The 23,951-nt window shown below is 40.6% G+C and overlaps 1 protein-coding gene across 1 annotated transcript in view; it reads right to left on the bottom strand.

The window, feature by feature from the left end:
- The window catches only part of rasa2 (RAS p21 protein activator 2), a 196,659-nt gene that overhangs the window by 136,262 nt on the left and 36,446 nt on the right, over positions 1 to 23,951 (bottom strand). The window lies entirely within an intron of this gene.

The raw sequence follows: 23,951 nt of genomic DNA, 5'->3' as shown, positions 1-23,951 counted from the left end.
ATGAGATAAGATATATGCCCTTCCTATATTGATCCCCTTTGGGAAATGTTGGCCTCATAGCAGCATGGGGGAGGGGAGGTACAGGTATGGGCAGGGTAATATTAGAAAGACATAAATGTAGGCAATAAAAGTACAATAAAAATAAACAGTGTAAACAATATAATTAAATAGGAATATAAGAATATGAGAAAGTAAACATTGTAAACAAAGGTGCAGTTGAGGGTCTCTGTATGCCATATCAGTTATATTATACGTTACAATAAATATGGGCAATAAAGAATTAGAAGCTGAATATATACGATGAGCAAAGTAAAGTAAACGGTATACACAAGGTACCCTAACTTGCATGATATAAGTCATGAAATGAGACAGAACTTTGTTGTTAAACAATGTAAAGTCACAGCAGCCAGTATCTTAGTCAAACAGACGCTGCATACACACAACAAACACAAACAACATACGTTTGTCTGGGTGTAGGGTAGGCCAAAATATCACATCACACTGTTTCTCATTTTCATGGTATAACAGTATTTGACGGTATTTAATTTTCCAGTACAAATTACAATCTGATATGACGCATTTATATTTTTTTATGTAATACTGCTGCAAGGAACTATTTTTGGTATAGCAAATATTCATACCTTTGCATCCATAAATACCATGACAGTTTAGGTAGGGTTGGGTGATAATTCAATATTATCCTATTGTACCGCAATTAAGTTATAAAACTCTGATATCATTGCACAAAATAACCACACATTAACTGAAATGTCTCAAAATTATATTTAATATCCGACTGTGGGGATATTTTTGTTTTGATATCATACTTCCATTTTATCATGCAGTTCAATGTGATGAACAGTAAATAGATTATCTATAATGTGATTTTGGACATGTGAATAAATAGCGTAATATTGATATCAGTAAGATTTAAGATAATTATTGTGATATACTTATCATATATTTATATAAGCCCAGCCCTAATATAAGGTTAGAAAGGGCCTGATGGAATAAACTTCGGTGGGGTGGGACAAATTAAAAACTACAGAAACCTTGGATCTTTAAACTCGCCATTGCATTTATACATTTATGCCTGCCAGAACATTATGCAGGCTGAGGTTCACCTTGCTGAACTCTGCACTACAGTGACAGCCCCCACCCCCGGATCATTTTAGCATATACTACATAGCTTTTTCATACAAATATATACACATATGTACATTACAATGCACTTTACTGCTCCTTTACACTCTGGTTAGATGAAAACTACATTCCGTTGTACTCTGTACTTGTACCCTGTGCACTGACAATAAACGTGAATCTAATAAAATCATCTAATTATATAACGCCTATACCCTGTCAAACCCCTGCTTCTATCAAATATGTCTCGTCACGCACGCATCACTTGCCACTCTATACCAACAATAACACACTCTCCATAAAGATGAATCTGTAAAAGAAAAAAAAAATTGACAAAACTAAAATCTTAACTATTCTTTCCATCAACAATCATTAAACAGCATAGGCTAAATATAGCCTGGCCGAACGAGCAGTGTAGTTAGGTCTCCCCTGGTTGGCTCCGATACAGATTTAGATATTTGGGAGCTTACATTTCCATTAACTGTATCTATCTGCTGATATACTTTTTTTTTCTTGTAAGAACTATAACACATTTTTTAGTCTGGAAGAAATATGATTCCTGAGTCACTAATTCACTGTGAATGGACCTACTCCAAAAAGTGTTGCCAGGCGACATCATAAATTCAAGGCGCGATGGCTCAGATTTCCAGATAATGGAGACATTTGTCTATGCTTATATAGCATAATATGATATTTATCATCATTGGAATAGCACAAAGGATATTCTGTTTTAGGGTGGATTTCTTGGTAAGAAAACAAAAACGTGACAAATTAAACAGCGTTGCATTCAAAATAAGAGAAATATTAGATACATCAATCTCTTCTTTCAAACAAAGACGGCACAAATTACAACTTCTAGTTCAAGTGGAACAAAATTAAGGAGCTGCGTTTTAACACATGCCACAGCATTATGCATTAATTTAGCTACCCAACGGTGCTTCATCGAGGGCACTTTTAACCAATAATAAATTATGTGTAAAAGGCTTCCATCAGTAAACGTGATGCATCTGCGCAGAACATGACTCATTGCCCTGCAGGAGCTGGCAGTCAAACAGAAGGTCCAGGCAGCGCCGCGGGTCCACGTGGCTCTGCCAAGGTATCCGCCTCCCAGCCAACACAGGACTTAGATCTGGACAGCTTGAATGCACGCGGCCAAACAGTAGGTTAAGCAGCACTAGCATATGTAGGCTTCAACCGGATCATCTCCCCACGACCCCGACTGAAGAGCAGGCAGACTGTTGCATTGTGTTAACCGCTTAGGGTACCGCAGGCAGAAATATACATGCAGGAAAAGAGATGAGTCATCCACTTCAATTTGGATTTATTTTCCTAAGAGTTATCTTTAGTAAAGCCCAATAATCAAATATTAGGCTGTATGTAGCCAACAAGAAGCCACAAAGCAATCAATGCACTGGGGCATCACGTACCGGGATGTATGAATGAGATTGCCGATCAAAAAACTGTTTGCAATGTTGTATCCGCCCAATCAGGAATTTAAATGTAAACAACTGGGTATCCTCACCAGCAAAAAAATAAAGACATGTTTTTATTTTCTAGTTTGATGACTAAAATTAGTACTTTTAGAAACCTTTGTTTTGTCTATGCGATTTGGCCTTTCATTCACAACGCAAGCTGTGTTTTAAGTCACTGGAACCGTACCTTTTTGAAAACTCCTGCCAGGGTGAATATTTTTAGAAACTAAATTTTTTTTAAATACACAGGGCGGGATCCACAAAGAAAGGATTGGACGGTGCTAATTGCACCCTTACTTACAATTCATTATGAATTGAAAATTGGGGACCCTAAACAAGACGGACGTCTTTCTCTGGTCTGCACCCCCTTAACACATTCCCTGCCAACGAGTATACTCATTATTGGGAGCCAACACTTGAACGCCAACAACAAGTATACTCGTTATTTGATAGTTTCCTTTTTTTCGATTTTAATATTCTATATTCAATGTCAGGGACCCGTATGTTGCCATTAGAAGGCATACTGCGACCCAGAGGGTGCAGTACAGACCAGATCCACCCATGTGGCAGTATCGAGAGTGCAGTAAACCCTGTTCCAGACCCTGTGTCACACTCAAATGTCTCCGGGCGCACTTTTCTAGTACAGGGAAACCTAGGGCTTCACTCGATCGCATTTAATCGTTTTCGGGACCCCCAATCCATATGTTGTGGTGGGTTATGTCGTGGGCCAAATGGACCAGATGGCGATCAAACAATTGGAATATTATTTTTTGGAATACTCCCGAGTCCCGATCACAGGTAAGGACTATCTGACGTCAATTCTGGCTTGATCGTGCAATGCTTTTATACCGATCGAGCTGATCTGAAACGACCCCCCCCCCCCCCCTTTCATGCATTCATGATGAAACATAATAGCTATTAAATATATTTGATTTGGGAATAGTAGCCAGGCAAGAAACGGCAATGCTTATAGTAGGATTCACGTTTTAGGCTATAACTCAGGAATTACCCCAGACTACTCTAAAACTATACTTATATTCACCACGGTATAACACGGGAACGTATGGATAGGGTTGGGCACCGAGAACCGGTTCTAATAGGAAATTTACTTTGTTAATTAATACCCTAGTTACAGTACAGCAACCAATTTAAACTATCAAGTTAACTGACAATGTGAAATAGTATGAAGAAAAGTAAAGATTTTTCAAAAAAGAAAAGAAAAAAAAATCTCCTGCTAAATAAGCTGTGACCTGTTTTGACCTGCACCTCAAATAATCGGAATCGAGAATCGTTTAGAACAGGAATCGAAATGGAGAATCTGAACCGGAATCGTTCAAATCCAAACGATGCCCAACCCTACGTATGGATGAAGAAATTCATTCTTTTTCACATGTTGAACGATAGATAGTTGATGTCAAATGGGCCATAGTATTGTATCCATAGCTATAATATAGAATATAGTTATAGCTCTACAAACAAGGTGACGCACTCCTATCTTTTAACAATTGTGTGTATTGAGCCGTACTGTATTGTACCCATTCTGCAATCTGTTAATAAAATTTTCAATCAATCATCTGTGCGAAAATTTTATTAACGGATTGCAGAATGGGTACAATACAGTACGGCTCAATACACACAATTGTTAAGGGGATGCAGACCAGAGAAAGACTTCAGTCTTGTTTACATCCGGGTCCCCCATTTTCAATTCATAATGAAAGTAAATAAGGGTGCAATTAGCACCGTGCAATCCATTCTTTGTGGATCCCGCCCACAGTGTATTAGTGTGAAACCGGAGCTTATGGAAAACACTGACATCATGACTAGGGATGGGTACCTTTCACATTTGAACCGATACGGTACCTGTGCATCGATACCGGTACCCAACGGTACCTTTTTTCGGTACTTTAGTCTCAAGAAATTGAATTTACCTACCTCAGTCCAAACTTCAAATAACTACAATTTTGACCGTTTTCGGCTTGCCATTGCTCCGGCTGCTTTGTTGTTGAATCAAGTCAAATCCTAGGTAAGCATATATTGTGCGTGTGAACGTTGACATGAAAAGAAAAAAAGTAAAAAATTATAATTCTCTTTTTCTCCCCTCTTCTGTATCTCACTTGAATCGATACACGGTAGTACCGACGTGTTTCGGTTCGGTACCTCAAAAGTACAGAATTCGGTACCCATCCCTAATCATGACTGATTGCCCTGCCCGTATACGGATATTTTCTGAAAACTGTATGCTCTCTGAAATCAGGACCATGGAGAGCTCCCCGCAGCCTCCCATCCAGGTCATGTCATGTGAGCGTTTTTGTGTTGTGTAAGGATGTACCGTAATTCCTCTAATAGTAACCCCGGCTTGTATTTGTTTCAACTGTAGCGGGTACCAGGCTTGTATTAGGAGGAGGCCTGTATAAGAGGGAGGCCTATATTTAAAATTTTCAAACGGATAATAATGAATAAATCAACATTTTGTGTCAGTTTGAACCCAGTAAAATGTACTGGGTTCATTTATTGAAACCAAGTACTGTATGAAATAGTAAACAGTGCAATTACAGGTGGTCACTGGTCATTTCAACGTTTTCAAAGTGAAATCAAGTAACTAGCTCAGTATGCAGCTCAGTATATTAGTAACCCGGCTTGTATTAGGAGGCCGGCTTATAATTGCTTAGCTCAAGAGCGCACCCGGCCATTAATAGAGACCCGGCTTGTATTCGAGACCCGGTTACTATTAGAGGAATTACGGTATGTGAATTAGGGCTGGGAGCCATACTTAATCTGAAGGTACACTGTCATGGATCCATGCAAGGGTATGTCTAATTACAATACCATTGTCCAGGATACATATTGTAATAAAGAAATATAGATATTGTATATTTTTAAGTTAATCAAAAGATTGTTCATCGCAACAGTATAAAATAAAGTTAATAGGTACATAATTAAGAGGTACATGTTTGTTTATGTGTTTGTTTAAAAAATAAAATACAAAAAAAAAAAAGTTAAATAAAATGGCACCATGACAGCTGTATTACAAGATAACGAAATAAATATGTCACATCAGATTGTAATTTGTACTGAAAAACGGAATACCATCAACAATTTGATTTAGTTTATTTATAAATGTGAATTAAACCCACATGTATATGGTCAAACCTCCAGATTGGGGCTTTAAAAATGTAGGCTAAAACATCCAGTGCTGTAGCCTGCTGCTAGTATTGTTTAAAGCCAGTTCAAGCATGTTAATCTCTTCAGTCATCCTTCCCTCTCGTCAGCCTCTTTGTCTAATGATTCCAGCCATCTAGTGTGTACACCCACACATCATCTAGTGTACACCCACACATCATCCAGTGTGTACACCCACACATCATCCAGTGTACACTAGTGTTGTCAAAAATATTGAAAAATCGATACATATCGATTCTGAATATTTAAAACGGTTTCAATACTCATTTCCCGAAATATCGATATTCAATTATTCATAAAAAAAAATTACAAAAAAGGAAGTTGCATCATTTCAATACCTGTAATAGTACAGTAGTCCACACACACATGTACATTCAGTTAAGTCGGAATATGACTAATACAAACAGTTCAGTTTGTCAGGTACATGCAACACAGATTACAGTGTTTACATATGTCTGCTTGAGAAAAGACCATGTTCTGCAATAAAAATTATTAAGTGAGATGAACAGTTATTTTTAAATGTGTGATCTAAAGGTTTTAAACAGGTTTTAAAAGTGTTATATTTATCTTCTCTAGTACCAGAGAGAAGCTGAGGAGAATCAACCAGAAACAAAAACATTAGAAAAATAAAATAAATAAAAACTTTTCTCCCGTGGTATCGAAAATGGTATCGAATATCGATACTTTTCAAGGTATCGTATCAAAGTTCGAAATTCCAGTATCGTGACAACACTAGTGTACACCCACACATCATCCAGTGTATACACCCAGTCACTAGGCCCGTCTTAAATACTTCGAAGCTTCGTTCGATGGCACAAGCTTCGAACATAATATATATATATATATAATTTCTTTTTTAAATATATATATATATATTTTTTTACTTTGATTTTTGTGTGCGTGTGTGTGCGTGCGTGCGTGTGTGTGTGTGTGTGCATGGGGCCATTGGGTGGGGCCGGGGGCAAATACACTGGAGGAAAGTAACCCAGCTCAGCACTGCCCAAATTATATCATATCTATTGCCCGTTTGAAGGATATCATCCTCAAACACATATACACCTACATGCCTCGTAGAATTCCACACATAAGAAAGAAAGATACTGGGATGAATAAAATGTAGAAATGCATGCAATACATCAATAAATATGAATCTCCATATATGAAATAACATTTAGATAAGGTGCTACTGTGTATTTTTTGGAGGTGGGTTTCCCTAGTGGAAGAAGTTGTACAACAGACGCGTAAGAGGCCTGTCTGTTGTATAACAATGATGTTGTTGTTGTCATTGTTGTTATTATTTATTATTGTTTATTTAAAAATACGTATGAGAAAAAATGAACAGTGTAAACAATATCATTAACTCTGAATATAAAAATATGAGAAAAGCAAACAAGACGCGGTCTCGGACTGGTGGGGCCCCCTGATTCGAGGTCTTGGTGAGTCGGAGTGTTAAAGAGGCATGATGCTCTGGCTCGCTGGGGCGCCGGATTTGGGGTCCTCACGGGGTAGGGACCTTGGTTGTCGATACTGGAGATGACGGGTGCTCAAGTAATCTCGCCTTATGGTACATACATGTGGGTATATGCATGTATATATGTATATATATATGTATGTGTGTATGTATATGTATGTATATATATATATTCTTATTAATTTATATATTTAATTTATACATGACCTTTTTTTTTTTTTTTTTTTTTTTCCCGTTATTCTGATTTAACTGATGGTCTTGTCATTATTATTATTATTATTATTATTATTATTATTATTATTATTATTATTATTATTATTATTATTATTATTATTACTGTTATTGTCCTGTGATGTCTTGTTTATTAGTATTGTTATTGTATTGTATTGTTTCATGTTGAAAAGGGAAAATAAAGAAAAACTGAGAAAAAAATAAATAAAATAAGGTGCTACTGAGATGTTTTGGTGAGTTCTTTGTTTTTTTGTGGAAGTAGCCCTTCTTAAAAATGCATGAACATTCACTGATAATTGGTCTGTAGTGGAGTCTACAAGGTCTACATTGCCGGACCATGTATCCAGACCTTGTAGACTGACATAATTCTGTGCATAGTTTAGTCTACACAGGCCATATTTCAAATAATCAAAATCTTACTTACTTCATTCATCTTAAACATTCTTGATTTTGGGGATTGGTAGTTCCCATGAAATCTGAAGTTGTTCAAACGACAACAGCGATCCACCTTGAATTAAATCACACAGCCGAGTGAAACCTTGTTGGCTGCGTCACAGTCACGAAAGGGGCTACTTAATTAATGAATCCAATCCACTTTATTTATAGATCACATTTAAAAACAACAAAGTTTACCAAAGTGCTGTACAAGTCCCACAAAATAAGATAAAAAAATTCAAATAAAATAAAATTCATTTTTCTCAAAGCTTCGAATTAAAATCGAAGCTCGGCCCCGAAGCTTCGATTGCCAAAAAAAGCTTTGAAGATCAGCCCTACCAGTCACCCACACATCATCCAGTGTATACTAGGAGTGGGGGAAAAAATCAATACGTAGTAGTATCGCAATACTTTGCGTGGCGATACTGTATCGATACAGGGACGCCAAGTATCGATATTTAATTATTTGTAAAAAAAAAATTGAAAAACGTTTTTTTTTTTTAAGTTGCATTGTTCATTTCAATACCTGTAATAGTACAGTAGTCCACACACACACACACACGTGCATTCAGTTAAGTTGGAATATGACTGTAATACAAACAGTTCAGTTTGTCAGGTACATCCGTCTGCTTGAGAAAAGACCATGTTCTGCAATAAAAATGATAGAAGTGAGATGAACAGACTGGACTTTATTTTATTAGATAAAACATGTTGACAGTTTTACTTTGGAGTTAAAAAAGGTAATAAATCAAATTTGATCAAAGAAATTATAAATGTCTTTTCTTTTTTGCAATACTCAGCGTATCGCGATATATTTAGTATCGCGATACTATCATATCGTGACGCAAGTATCACGATAGTATCGTATCTTGAGGTCTCTGGCGATTCCCACCCGTAGTGTATACCCACACATCATCCAGTGTGCACATCATCCAGTGTACACCCACACATCATCCAGTGTGTAATTGTGTATACCCACATCATCCAGTGTGCACACACACCCACACATCATCCAGTGTGCACATCATCCAGTGTACACCCACACATCATCCAGTGTGTAATTGTGTATACCCACATCATCCAGTGTGCACACACACCCACACATCATCCAGTGTGCACATCATCCAGTGTACACCCACACATCATCCAGTGTACACCCACACATCATCCAGTGTGTAATTGTGTATACCCACATCATCCAGTGTGCACATCATCCAGTGTGTACACCCACAAATCATCCAGTGTGTACACCCACACATCATCCAGTGTGTAATTAATTGTGTATACCCACATCATCCAGTGTGCACATCATCCAGTGTGTACACCCACACATCATCCAGTGTACACCCACACATCATCCAGTGTGTGCACAGCATCCAGTGTACACCCACACATCATCCAGTGTGTGTACGCCCACACATTATCCAGTGTGCACATCATCCAACGTGTACACCCACACATCATCCAGTGTGTACACCCACACATCATCCAGTGTGCACATCATCCAGTGTACACCCACACATCATCCAGTGTGTGTATGCCAGCCCACACATTATCCAGTGTGCACATCATCCAGTGTACACCCACACATCATCCAGTGTGTGTACGCCCACACATTATCCAGTGTGCACATCATCCAACGTGTACACCCACACATCATCCAGTGTGTTCAGAAATCACATGGAATTATGCACTTGTAGCCTCACTCAAACACCCACACATATATTCTGTTTCTCTATTGCTCTCTGCGTGTCTCAGTGTGTATCTGTATCCCTCTCCATGTCTCATTCCATGCGTCTCTCTCTGTGTCTGTGTCTCTCTCACTGTGTGTCTCTGTGTCTGTGTCTCACCATGTGTCCCTCTTTCTGTGTGTGTGTCTCTTTCTCTCTCTGTGTGTGTGTCTCTCTCTGTGTCTGTGTGTGCGCATCTCCCCCCGCCCCCTCTCTCTGTGTGAAGGTATGCTGTGAAGGTGCTAGGTAGAACCACTTGACAGACTCTTTTAACATGACTGCTTCATGCGACGATTCAGCTGAAACAACCTTTCAGCATTAAGGCAGAGGGAATAGCCCTCACATCTTAAAACCATTAGGAATACCTGCAAACATAACTGCAGCGGAAAACAGAGCCAACGAGACAGACAGGCAGAGAGAGACAGAGTGAGAGAGAGACAAAGCTAACAGTGAGTTATTACAGAGACACGTGCATAAACAGGGCTTGAGGTAGTGGAGTTGAGAGAAAGACAGGGGAGAGCGTAGGAGGGCACACTTCCTCTGACACTGTAAAAGGAGCCCTTTGAACAGCTTTGAAATCAACAGAGAGAGAGAGAGAAGCCGTTGTGAAATACCTAGAGAAGGCAAATGTGTTGGACTGGAGGCAGAAAGACAGTGTTCTCCCTGATGTAGACTACACTGTCCATACGCATCAAGGACGCATAGGTATTAGTCATTAGAAATGAATGACTTTTCACGCCCTCCCTCCCCTCCCCGACCCCACCTTTACCAGCCGTGGTTTTATTATTGTCCAAACCGCATCCCTCCTCACCTCTCTGGAACCCCGACTATCGTCTCTGTGGACAAGGCCACACTTTGGCTCGGCAAGTGAAACGCTTGCGATTACAAATCAAATCAAATGTATTTGTAAGGCCCGACAACACACGTTAATGTCCCCATGGGCCGTACACGTCTTCTTTAAACAAGTCAAGAAGAAACCGGGCGGCTACGTGGCGTAGTGGGCAAGGCGCTCGCCACAAATGACGGAGACGCTGGGCTTGCCTGTTCGAGCCCAGCGCTCCACATTGCTTTCAGTTTAGCTGGTCGTTCATACTAATACACATTGGCCGTATTAGGGGGTGGGAAACTGATGGGTGGGGATCGGGCGTTGTGGACAGCAACTCCTACAGGTCGGTTGGTGTACCTGCGCAGTAGAATCATGAAGTGTCGGGGGCAGAGTGAGCCTCCCGCGCGTTAGTCCTCGCCACTGAGAGATCGAGCTGCGCATGTGAAAAGATGCGACTGCTGTTACCTCAAGTACCGGAGGGGACTTGTGCTATGTATGACTTAGTCCACATTGCAGCCGGCTTGTGGGAGGCAAGAAACAGCGTTCGTGACAGGGGAGGGTTGAATAGGATGATACGAAATTGGGATGGGAGAAAATATAGAAAATGGGAGAAAAAGTGGATAAAAAACAAAACAAGTCAAGAAGAAACATAACAATAAGTCAAGAACAGAACACCATAAGGTCCAACAAATTTAAAATAAATGCAAATAAATGAAAATGCAAGCACTCCCAGACATACCCCACACGAAGGTAAGGAAAAACTCACTAAAACCTAACAATAGGGAAAAATTCTCCACAGGCAGTGTGAAGGAGAGAAACCTTAGAAATTACAAGGAACAAGAGAGATCGCTGATTTTAAAGAAACCTGTTTGAAGGTTGAAGTGGAGAAAGAGACTTTTGGCAGTGAGAATTTTAAGTGATCAATGAAAAAAAAGATGGCCCCCACTGAAACAGGATGTTACACACCATATGATATCACCTCCATGTTCATGTCAGCAATCATGGCAGTTGTGCAACACGACCACAGCAGATACAGAATCTTGTTTTAGCTGTGTGGTGTGAGAGAGAGAGAGAGCATACTGGGTGTGTGTGTGTGTGTGTATGTGTGCATGCACACACGTGCATGCATGAGTGTGTGTATCTATGTGCATGCGTGTAGGCTTAGCAGGTCTTACAGGTCTCTGTAGATATGAATGCTGGTGTGATATGATGTGGGAGGTACTTGAAAGTATGTGTGGCTGGCAGCATTTGTGATATAGATATTTTCATCCAAAAAAGAGGAAGATGAAGCTTGCGATGCTTAAAATGCTTTGGTAGTGAATAGAAAACGATACGATAATAGATCACGTTAAGATTGCGTTTCCGTCGTCCTTCCACTGCACATAAACTATGCAAATTGATGATGGTTACCTAGTACCTACCAGTTTGTTACTTGTGCACATAGTAACAGATATTCTACGTTGTTATTATCACACTCTTGCTAGGCCCGATTTGTGTTAAAAGGTGAACAATTTAGTGTGTTCACACTAGGGATGGGAATCACCAGTTATCATGATACTGGAGTCACAACGACCACATCAAACAAGAGGTGGACGTGGGCAAATACTGCGGCATGGTCATGCTGGACCTACAAAAGGCCTTCGACACTGTCAATCACACCATTCTGATTGACAAGCTAAAAGCAATTGGTGTTGATAGTCTATCAGTGAGCTGGATACAATCCTACCTGGAGGGGAGAGAACAGATGGTAGAGGTAAACGGTACCCCCTCCCAGTGAGCTGTGGTGTTCCACAAGGAAGCATACTAGGACCGCTACTGTTCCAAATTTATGCAAATGACATGTCGTCAGCTTGTGACTGCAACGTGTTCCTGTTTGCGGACGACTCAGCCCTGCTGGTCTCTGACAAGAACAAGTTACAGGTTGAAAAAACCCTCAGCTCGGAATTAGGTAGGGCTGCACGATTAAATCGATTTTAAATTGGAATGATGCAATTATCAAATTGCAAAAAAAGAAAAAAAAATCGCTTTTTTTTTTATTTATTTTTGTAACCAGGAAGTCTCATTGAGATACAAGATCGGTTTGGGGCATTACATCACGCGCAGGAGTGGGTTGTGAAAATTAGTGGTCGTTAGACCCCCCTAGGCATGGTCTAATTTTCACAACCCACGACTACAAGTGGTGTAATGCTTTTATACAACTGGCACATTCATCCAACCTTATTGCTATACAATAAACACACGTTAATTGAAGATTTATTGAAAAAACCATCCGCCAGAAAAAGTTGTTCCCAAAAAAAAAAAAAAAGAGAAGTTGCCTCCATGTGGAAGCAGCTCGGAAGTGCATCCAACTGTTCTCAGTAGGACATCCAACAAACTAACACATCCAACTGTCTCTCAACTAACACATCCAACTGTCTCTCAACTAGGCATCCAACAAACTAACACATCCAACTGTCTCTCAACTAAGACATCCAACAAACTAACACATCCAACTGTCTCTCAACTAAGACATCCAACAAACTAACACATCCAACAGTCTCTCAACTAGGCATCCAACAAACTAACACATCCAACTTTTCTTTAGTTTTTAACCTACTTTCTATAGAACTTCATTCTTAGATGCTTTTATAGAAAGTAGGTAAAACAAATTAAAAAAAGTTCTCTTTGCCCTATTGGAAAAAAATATATTTATATATTTTTTTGTAAACCTACTTTCTATAGAAGCAGCTGCAGGGAGGTGCGCTGTTTTAAGTGAGCGTGGGTTATTGAATTGATTGATTGATTCAAAAAGGGCCTAAACTTAACCAGTTGGAAACAAGGCGGACAGTAATAAAATTCATGCAATTTTTATTTTGTTCCACAATGACTCATGACCCATCAATTACATCATCCAACATTGTTTAAGCAACTAAGACATTCGCCATGACAATCGTTTTCCATTTAGTCGTTATGACGCTATCAACATATCCATTCGTAAAGATTATTGTCCGCCATCTTGTTTTTTTCTAAAGAGTCGCACGGCGGAGTGATAGTAATTCGGTTGTGGGCGGGTCCTGGAACCAAGAGCGTGGGATTATGAAAAATAACTATGTAAATTGACTGTTTCAGCCAATCAGAATCAAGAAATTTGCATGCCGTTGTATAATGTGATGGGAGGGAGAGTAAAGTACAGAAAAAAAGGTACCGTTGGGTACCGGTATCGATTCCTAGGTAAAAATAACGATTTTCAGGCTCAGTGTCCTGAAAAGACCCACCGCGTAGGCCAGATGCAAGCCGCATTTTACAATAAACCTCTGTGGGGCTGTTAAAAAAATATATATATAATCGCAATCGCAATATCTGTCAGAAAAATCGCAATTAGATTATTTCCCAAAATCGTGCAGCCCTAGAACTAGGTAAAATCTGCATATGGCTCGCCGATAACAAACTATCATTACATATGGGCAAAACAGAGTCCATTCTCTTCGGTTCAAATAACAAACTCAGCAAGACCGACGGCTTCTCAGTTACAGTGGGTGACAATATTGTCACAAGGAAAGATGAAATTACCTAGCGATACATTGTGATTTATTATGTTTTTTTCAACTGCAAATGATGTCCCAAACTCTTAACATCTGCAATAAAGATATTATATACATCATCCGTTTTATCTAATAAGATAGTTTTCAGTCTATTCTGAGAAAGCGGAACCACGGACCCACACAAAACCGAGACACGTCAGCCTGAACCCGGTCGGCTCCGGCAGACACAGACCCAAAGTTGCTTATTACAAGTTGTCAAGACAAAACTTTGTGTTTTACCTAATGTAGTAGTCTTCTCCCCTGGCGCTGCCTGCATATTATTGCAGATTGAAAAAGCATGGCTATTCCACTCGTTACTTCCGTTTAAGTCAACTTGCTGTCATGGATGACATAATTCTAATGACTCAAATTATGCACGACTCGTTTAAAATCACCTTTGTATCTTGTTGCATGTAGCATAATAACAGACGCAAAGACAACTTCGACCGTTTGCCATTTTGAACTATAACGCTAGTATAATAACGATTGATCGTTGCCACAGCTGCTATCTTTATCTGTTGCGTATATGTAGATCGACCTCTGCTCTCTGACATTTCACCTCCTGACCAGGGTCGCACTCACAGATGTTTATTATGATAATTTAGTACCATCTTGTGGCGTCATATGTGCATTGCATTAGGAGCAAAATAACAAAATTAAACTACCAACTATCATGGACCTTACGAAACTGTTGGCTTCATCACTAGGTAGGTTGAGCAGGAAATTAGTGTTTACTGCTCAATACACTACAGGGATGGGCGTGAGACCCGTGACTAATCGATTACTCACCGTTTTAACTGAACTCAGTGGTTTTTGAGGGTGCTTGCTTGGTTTATTTTGCAGTTACCACCAAATACTTCCGTTTGTGCCAGGGGCGGACTGGGACACAAATTTAGCTCGGGACATTCAGACGCACCAGCCCACACACCGGCCCCGAAACCGGCCCACACAACGGCCGTTATGAAACACTCGTCCAGTATTAAACAACCCAAGGCTGTGGCTAAGGAGTCAACATCAGGGAGACCAAATCTACACCCCGCCCCTAGATGTGCACTCGTGCACAGTGCACGCACACATATATACCGTTACTTCCCGTCATTGGCATACGTTCTTTTTTTTTTACTAACATCTTAGTGCCTCATTAGCCTAGGGATTAAGGATACATGAATTATTAACTACACCATAATAATATTGAGGTTTTGATACATAGAAAGGTCTGTGCTACCCAATTTCAGTTCGATTAGATTTATTGTCCTTTAATTTTGCACTCATGACATTAGTTGCTTGCCGTTTAATCAACATCGAGCTAATACAGCTGTCCCCCCGATTCTGACACTGGAAGGGACATGCCTTGACAAAGTAGCATCCTATAAATATCTGGGCATATGGATTGATGAAAAGATGGCCTTTGATGTTCATATTGGGAACCTACTGAGAAAACTTAGACCTAAACTGGGCTTTTTCTTCCGGTTAAAGAAATGTTTCCCGTCTGAAGCCAGGAAGAGAATTGTGCAGAGTTCCTTTCTGCCTGTATTAGACTATGGCGATGTAATCTATATGCATGCTCCTTCCTCCCTGCTTAAAAAGCTGGATTCTGCGTACCATACTGCCATACGTTTTGTAACAGGTGCAGGCTCTCGCACCCACCACTGCACTTTGTATCAGTCATTAGGATGGTCCTCTCTGTACCAAAGAAGACAATCACACATGTTGATTTTTATCCTTAAGTCATTGCTAGGTAAGCTGCCCTTATATATCTCCAGACTTCTGTCCTTTTATACTTGCTTTTTTAATACCAGACGAGCAGCAAATGGGATGCTGTTAAATGTTCCTTTGATGCAGTCAGAGCTTGGTAAAGCTGCATTCTCCCACTATGCTCCCTTTTTATGGAATACGCTGCAAGTGAAACTTTGTCTACAGGCACTTCCTACTGTGAATGCTTTTAAAGGTATGCTACGATTAGCCCTTTATGAAACATGTAACTGTTTTACCTGATGCTATTGTTGATGTGATTATGCTCCTTGCCACTGCACAAATGACCCTCTGTATTTATATTTGAATTGTATGTTTTTTGTTTAATGCCCTGTTTTATGTTGAAACTTGTTGTGTGCTGTGTTGGTCAGGACTCCCTGGAAGAAGAGATCTTGTATCTCAATGGGACATTCCTGGATAAATAAAGGATAAATAAAAAAAAAAAAAAAAAAAAAATCGAAAGACCCCCCACTTCCTCCCAGACACCCATTCCAAGAGCCTGTTCGCTTTCCAGGTCTCTCTCTCTCTCTCTCTCTCTCTCTCTCTCTCTCTCTCTCCCTCTCTCTCCGTCTGTGTGTCTCTCTCTCTCTCAACAGCTTGGAATGATGGAATCATCCATGATAAATTAACTTTGACTTGAATGAATGCCCATTCTTTCTCTAGAACAATACAGATTGACAAACGTTTCATTATGCACTATACAACTAAGGTTAAGTTATAATTAAGATATCAATTGTATAAGATGCATTTGATAACTAAAGACATGACTTTACTAAAGGTTGACACTCACAGTAATTTCTTCCAGAACAAGCTTAAAATAGCAAAGGATATATGGTTGATCATTTGTCTGTCTATATCGTATCTGTTTGTCTCTCTCACACCTTTGTAAAACACTCATGAGACAAAAAAATGCCTTTGAAAACAATATGTAAAGATATATAAGATGGTATATATATATACATATTTTTCACACTATGGTGAGGCATGAGACATGGTGTCTACACATTCAAGTGGTTAGGGCTGGGCGATATAACGATAATTATCGCGTTATATTTTAATAATCGATATCGTAAAAAGAAATATCGGGGGGAAAAATATCGTTTTTAGTTTTTTTGTTAAACCCAGAGACAGTGGACAGACTTGTCTTTCTTGCCTGCAACTTAAAGTAATGGCTTTGCTTGTCCAAATGACAATACTGACCAAATTGAGATTTATTTCTCTTGTCCATTTATTTTGTTTGCTTTCTAATGTAAAATACAGTTTGAAACCGTCTGTACACAGTAGGCTATGTGTGCTAGCAGAGCTAGTCTCCAGTCACGAGTCACGGTGCACATGTGAGGTGGTTTGTCCACCAAAAAAGCGCCAAAAAATAGAAAATAAACTAGCAGAGCCAGAACTGTTCAACTCCCCTGGTGCCACAGGCAGCAGAGAAGCCAGTTTACTTTCGCTTTCAAACCAGCTGCAGCCTGATAACTGGTGTGAGGGGCTGTAACACTAAAGATGGCGGCAACGACAAAGAATTGCTGCAAAATAAACATACATCTGTGGTTTAATTTTTTTTATATATATATATATATATATATATATATTTTTTTTTTAATACTTATAACAATATCGATAATTATGGATATGGCGTGATATGATATTGTTATCGATATCGCGATATCATTTTTGGCCATATCGCCCAGCCCTACAAGTGGTTATAGTGTAACAGAGTATTTTCTGTTTCCCAAATAATAGATTCTTATCAAACTGGTGAACTACACGCCTGTAGCCCCTAAAGCTGCTAAAATACACATTTTGTTCACGGTTTTGTTTCTAGAAGTATAGGTTGGAAACCCTAAGTATTACTCTCCCCAAAACAAAGACTTCTCCCCAAGCAGAAACAATTTATGAGTAAGGCATACCTACTACTCCCATTATGGGCGGTAAGTGTGTACACAAAGTTCTCTCCTCAAGTAGATAATTAAGCATTACATCACACGCAGTAATGGCTTTTATACAACTGGCGCATTCATCCAACCTTATTGCTATACAATAAACACACATTAATTGAAGATTTATAGAAAAAACCATCCGCCAGAAAAAGTAGTTACCAAAAAAATAAAAAGATAAGTTGCCTCCATGTGGAAGCAGCTCGGAAGTGCATCCAACTGTTCTCAGTAAGACATCCAACAAACTAAGACATCCAACTGTCTTTCAACTAGGCATCCAACAAACTAAGACATCCAACTGTCTTTCAACTAGACATCCAACAAACTAAGACATCCAACTGTCTTTCAACTAGACATCCAACAAACTAACACATCCAACTTTTCTTTTCTTTTTTAACCTACTTTCTATAGAACTTCATTCTTAGATGCTTCTATACGTATAGGTATAGGGAGGTGCGCTGTTTTAAGTGAGTGTGGACTATTGAATTGATTGATTGATTGCTAATTTTATTACTGTCCGCCTCGTTTCCAACTGTTTAAGTAACTTAAGTTTAGGCACTCTTTCGAAGTCGCTCTCGTTCGAAGTTGGTTAAGGTTAGAGTTTGGAATCAGGTCTGGTGGTCCATCGCCCTGCTCTAAAGACAAACTCTAACCTTAACCAACTTCGAAAGAGAGCGACTTCAAAAGAGTGCCTAAACTTAAGTTACTTAACCAGTTGGAAACGAGGCGGACAGTAATAAAATTTGCCGTTTCCAACTGGTTAAGTTTAGGCACTGTTTTAAGTGAGTGTGGACTATTGAATTGATTGATTGATTGCTAATTTTATTACTGTCCGCCTTGTTTCCAACTGGTTAAGTTTAGGCACTCTTTTCGAAGTCGCTCTCTTTCGAAGTTGGTTAAGGTTAGAGTTTGGAATCAGGGCTGGTGTTCTATCACCCTGCTCTAAAGACAAACTCTAACCAACTTCGAAAGAGAGCGACTTCGAAAAGAGTGCCTAAACTTAACCAGTTGGAAACAAGGCGGACAGTAATAAAATTAGCAATCAATCAATCAATTCAATAGTCCACACTCACTTAAAACAGCGCACCTCCCAGCTGCTTCTATAGAAAGTAGGTAAAAATTTTTTTTTAAAGAGATTTGCAATTAAATCAATCAATCAATCCACGTGATTTTTATTTTGTTACACAATGACTCATGACCCATCAATTACATCATCCAACATTGTTTAAGAAACTAAGACATTCGCCGTGACAGAATCGTTTTTCATTTAGTCTTTATGACCCTATCACCATATCCTTTCGTAAAGATTATTGCCCGGTGTGTCCGCCATCTTGCTTTCATTCCTAAAACCACGAACGGCGGAGTGATAGGAATGCGGTTGTGGGCGGGTCCTGGGACCAAGAGCGTGGGATTATTACAAATACCCACGTGTAAATTGACTGTTTCAGCCAATCAGAATCGAGAAATGTGCATGTGCATTTTTTTTGGGTTATCAATGAATACAATTTTTTACATGTATTAACTCTAGAATTGCCAGTTATCTACAATAGCAACGATAAAGAAGTGCCAACCACATAATAATTCATCCAGTTTTATTTTAAGTGTTTTGGTTAATGGCGGAGCTGAGCGATCATGGAGTAGACGTGTTTTCACATGAGCTCCCTTCTACCGTGCTGAATATACGTTTCTCCCCATTAGTCTTTATTTTATTTTTATTTGTTTTTTATCTGTTTGCTAGGTCGTCGTGTTTAGTATACATTCATCAACTTTTTTCGACTTTCTACGATGGCGGGGGTGGAAACCAGAGCCATGAAAGAGTTAGGCACGACACCGACACCGCCGAGCATGGCCGTACCGTCTCCCGCTGTCGGGGAGTTAAGCGAAGCTGTGCTCTTGGTCATGACCAAGCTACACGCAGACTCTGAGACACGCATCGCTGAAGCACAGAAGAAAGTACACGCAGAATCTGAGGCACGCATCGCTGAAGCACAGAAGCAAGTGCTGGCGGATTTCTGTATCAGCCTCCGTCGTGAGATATCAGAAGAAATACGGCTGGCGGTAGTCCCGCTGACAGACAAGATGGAGACGATTCACGCTGCCTCATCGGCTAATGCTAACGAACTAGCCATGCTAACGACGGAGGTATCATCACAGTGTGAGAAGATGGCGGGTCTTGAATCCGCCCTGCTGGCTAGGCAGGCTGAAGTCAACAAACTACAGTCGGCGATGGAGGAGATGCAGTCCCGGGATAGACGCCACAACGTCAGGATTGTTGGAGTACCGGAGACCAGCGGTGAAGGCCGTCTCTCTGAGACCATGCCCGAACTGCTGCAGAAGATACTAGGGACGGACGTCCTCCCCTCGCCTCCTATCTGTGAGTCGGCTTACAGAGCGGGCAGGTTTTCTCCCGGCGTGAACAAAGAACCGAGGCCCATCATAGTCAAGCTGAACAGACTCCAACAGAGAGAAATCATCATGCGGTCGGCTCGTACCAGAAGGGGTACTCTGAGGTTTGGCGATCACAAAGTGGCCATTTTCGAGGACTTTACACCGGAGGTTCAAGCTCAGAGAGCCGAGTACAAGGTGGTCCTGACTAAGCTATGGAGACTAGGCCTGAGGCCCACGTTATTCGCTCCCGCGAAACTATCTGTGTTGGAGAAGGTCGGTGGTCAGCGTTTGTTTTGGTCGTTGGCTAAAGCGAAGGAATATCTCGCGAAGACACCCGAGTCTGTTGCTTGATATCTATGGAGGGTGAGTGACTTGGCGGTTTGGGCCTATATACATTGATTAGGTCGACTATTCACAAACACTTGCTGTCATGCCCAGACATGCTAACTGTCCTCTGCCCATCCAACTAGCGGGGCTTCCCAATGACTTCTGTTACTTGCTAAAGCTGACCTCATGGTCGTACTTGTGTATCGCCTCTTTGGAAGCTAACGAGCTAGCTGAACAATGTACATAGTAGGCTAACGTGCTATCCGGATTCGTCACTAGCTTACGCGCTAGCCTCGGGCTAGCCAGCGGGCTTCGACTATGGTCTGCGCTGAGACATTCGTTAATGGTTACGTATTTTGGTTGCTGTTGCTGTTCAAAGGGACATTGGTTTGCACAGTTCAAGAGTGACCGAGTCCCTAACTAACTTCTGGTATGCTTTTTATTTTTATATCCAGGTTGTTTTGAGCTTTGGTGATCCAAAGTAGATGCCAAGGTCGGTTGAATATGCATAAACAATATTTGATAACAGGTTGGGTCGGGTATGGCTTGCACTTAATGGCTATATGGTTATATGGCTTGCACTCTAGCCATTACCCTCTCTTCCTTTCTTTTTTCTTTCCTACTGTCGCTGTTTTTATGTCATCTATATGCGCGATTTAAATGTGATCCGGTTCTACCTTGGACTAACTACTGACAAGCCTTAATTTTGTTTTGAATTTTCCGTGAGGCACTTATGCTATAACGTTGATACATTAATATGCAGACTCCAGGGTAGATGGTTACAGGTTGATGCTGAGTAATTATATAATAATTAGTGTCGCTGTTTTAAGGGCAATTGAATGAGCAATTAACCTGTGACCCGAACCTGCCTTGGACTATCGGCTGGGATGCTTTAATTTAATTTTGTATTGAATTTTCCTATATGTTTTAATGGCATTTGAATGAGCAATTTAAATGTGATTCGATCCTACCTTGGACTAACTGCTCCGACCGATATCTTTATTGAAACAATGTATGATGACAGGTGGTGTCAGGTGTTGTCTATTACCATCCCCGGATTGATTAATGAATGATTGTGTTTAATTCTAATCTTACATAGGTTGGGTCATTTCAGCCGTTGTGCCTGATCAGAGGGACGGCTAAAGGGGTGCACTTTGACCATAACCTTTTTTTTCCCTTCCTCCTTTTTTTTTGTCATTGTTTAATTGACACTGTTCACACAATTTTGCACAATTAACCTGTGACCCGAACCTGCCTTAGACTATCGGCTGGGATGCTTTAATTTAATTTTGTATTGAATTTTCCTATACCTTTTTGGGCTATAACAATGTGATGTTGAAGCGCAGATTCCGAAATAGAGGGCTGCAGGTTGATGCGGAGTTATTATTTAATAATGGCTATTTTTACCATTATGGTTCTCATGTTGGGGCCAGGGCTCAGGTGGTTTTCGACCGATATCTTTATTGAATTTTATTTTATTATTATTTGTGTTTATTGGACTAGTGGGGGTTTACTCAGGGGTTTATCTAGAGGGGGGTGGGAGTGGGAAGCGTCTTATTGATCCATGTCTCTAGTGGGAAGTGATAGGAAGATGACCATCCTCAGTGGGTGGGGCATAGGGTGGGGATTGGAGAGTGGGTATAGAGGAACTTATAGTAGGACGGGTGGGTTAGGGTTTAGAGTAGAAGGAGGGGGGGTTGTAGCTGGGGTGGTATTTTTATGTGTTCTATGTACTGTTGTCTTATATATGTGTAAGTGTTCCTCCTCTGAACTCCTGGGATTGACCGTCCGGGCCCGCCGGGATCGGCACCTCTGTACTCAGCCTGGCTGCACGGGTATGTTCTCTACGCACTTATACAAGCTCGACCATGGCTAAATTGAATATTTTAATTTGGAACGCAGGAGGGCTTAACGCCCCACACAAGCGTGCCAGTGTCCTTTGGCTATTGAAGAGGAGAAATATTGACCTTGCTCTCCTTAGTGAGACGCATTTAATGGTAGGTGACGTGTCAAGACTGGCAAATCGGCAATATCACGTTATCTCCGCATCCTCAGCCGATGATAAGACGAAAGGAGTAGTCATAGTTACAAGACGTAACCTTGATATCAAAATCTTGGATGTATGGTCGGACACGGAGGGAAGGATTACTATAGCTAAAGTTGAATTCTTGCATAGGAAGATGGCTATGATAGCATTGTATGCTCCTAACACATTTGATTCAGCGTTCTATAATACAATCACGAAGAATATGTTGGAACTTAATGGATACGCTCTCATTGTGGGTGGCGATTTTAATGCGTGCTGGGATGCGGAGATGGATAGGTCTGGGCCCTCTGAAACGAGCGACCAGAAACGGGCCTCTAAGGCCCTCAGGATGTGGGCCAAAGACACGGGGCTCTCAGACCTCTGGCGCTTATGCAACCCCACCCTCAGAGATTACTCTCACCTGTCAGCCAGACACAAAAGCTTCTCTCGAATTGACTATGCATTCGCGTCCCCTAATATGTTTGATAGTTTCGATGTCTCATTGGTTCCCTTGGCTCTCTCAGACCACAAGGGGATTTTCCTTACGGCAACCTTTGGCAGGCTCTCCGCAAGAGCTCCCAGATGGCGTTTTAATTCGACCTTGCTAAAGAACGATGACTTCTGTTCTGAGTTCAGGAGTAAACTAGCTGAATTTTTGCAGATCAACGTTGGCACAGTAGAAGACCCTAGGGTCCTGTGGAACGCATTGAAAGGATTCATCAGGGGTCATGTCACACTATTTGCCTCCAATTTGCGAAAATCCCGGTCAAAAAAGCTAGAAGGACTGGAATCATTATATGCGGACCTATACGCATCCTTGCAAACTGACTATAATGAACGACTAAACACACAACGTAAGATAGTCAAAAAAGAAATAAACTCCATACTTAAACAACAGTCTGAGTTTTTGATACATAGGACAAGACAAAATTACTATTTTCACGGCTCCAGACCTAGCCATCTATTGGCAATGAAAATACGATCAAATGATCATTTCTCAGATATCCCCTCGATTAGGACGAGCCAGGGTGCAGTCACTACTGATTCGAAAAAGATCAATGACACTTTTAAAGAGTTTTACTCACAGTTATATAGCTCAGAGGGTAATCTGGATGACTCTAGATTTGAATCGTTCATTGGCGGGCTTGAGATACCCCACATTTCTGAGGAAGAGGCCAAGGAACTGGGGAGACCGATTACTCTCGTAGAATTGAGGGAGACTATTGTTGAAATGCAGAGGGGTAAGGCGCCAGGCTGGGATGGTATTCCACCCGAAGTGTATTTAGCTTTCTGGGACCAACTGGGTCCATTGATGCTCGATATGATCAATTACGCTATCGAACAAGGGGAGTTCTCAAGAGATGTCAATATGGCGTTGATTTCTTTACTTCTCAAAAAGGACAAAGATCCCAATGATTGTGGTAGCTATAGACCCTTGAGTCTTCTCGGGGCCGATTTAAAGGTGTTTGCCAAGGTGCT

Source organism: Notolepis coatsorum (genome assembly GCF_963971535.1).
Source record: "Notolepis coatsorum genome assembly, chromosome: 1".
Taxonomy (NCBI): Eukaryota; Metazoa; Chordata; class Actinopteri; order Aulopiformes; family Paralepididae; genus Notolepis; species Notolepis coatsorum.
Note: the sequence above shows the minus strand (reverse complement) of the source record. Positions and strands in the feature narration are given on the sequence as shown.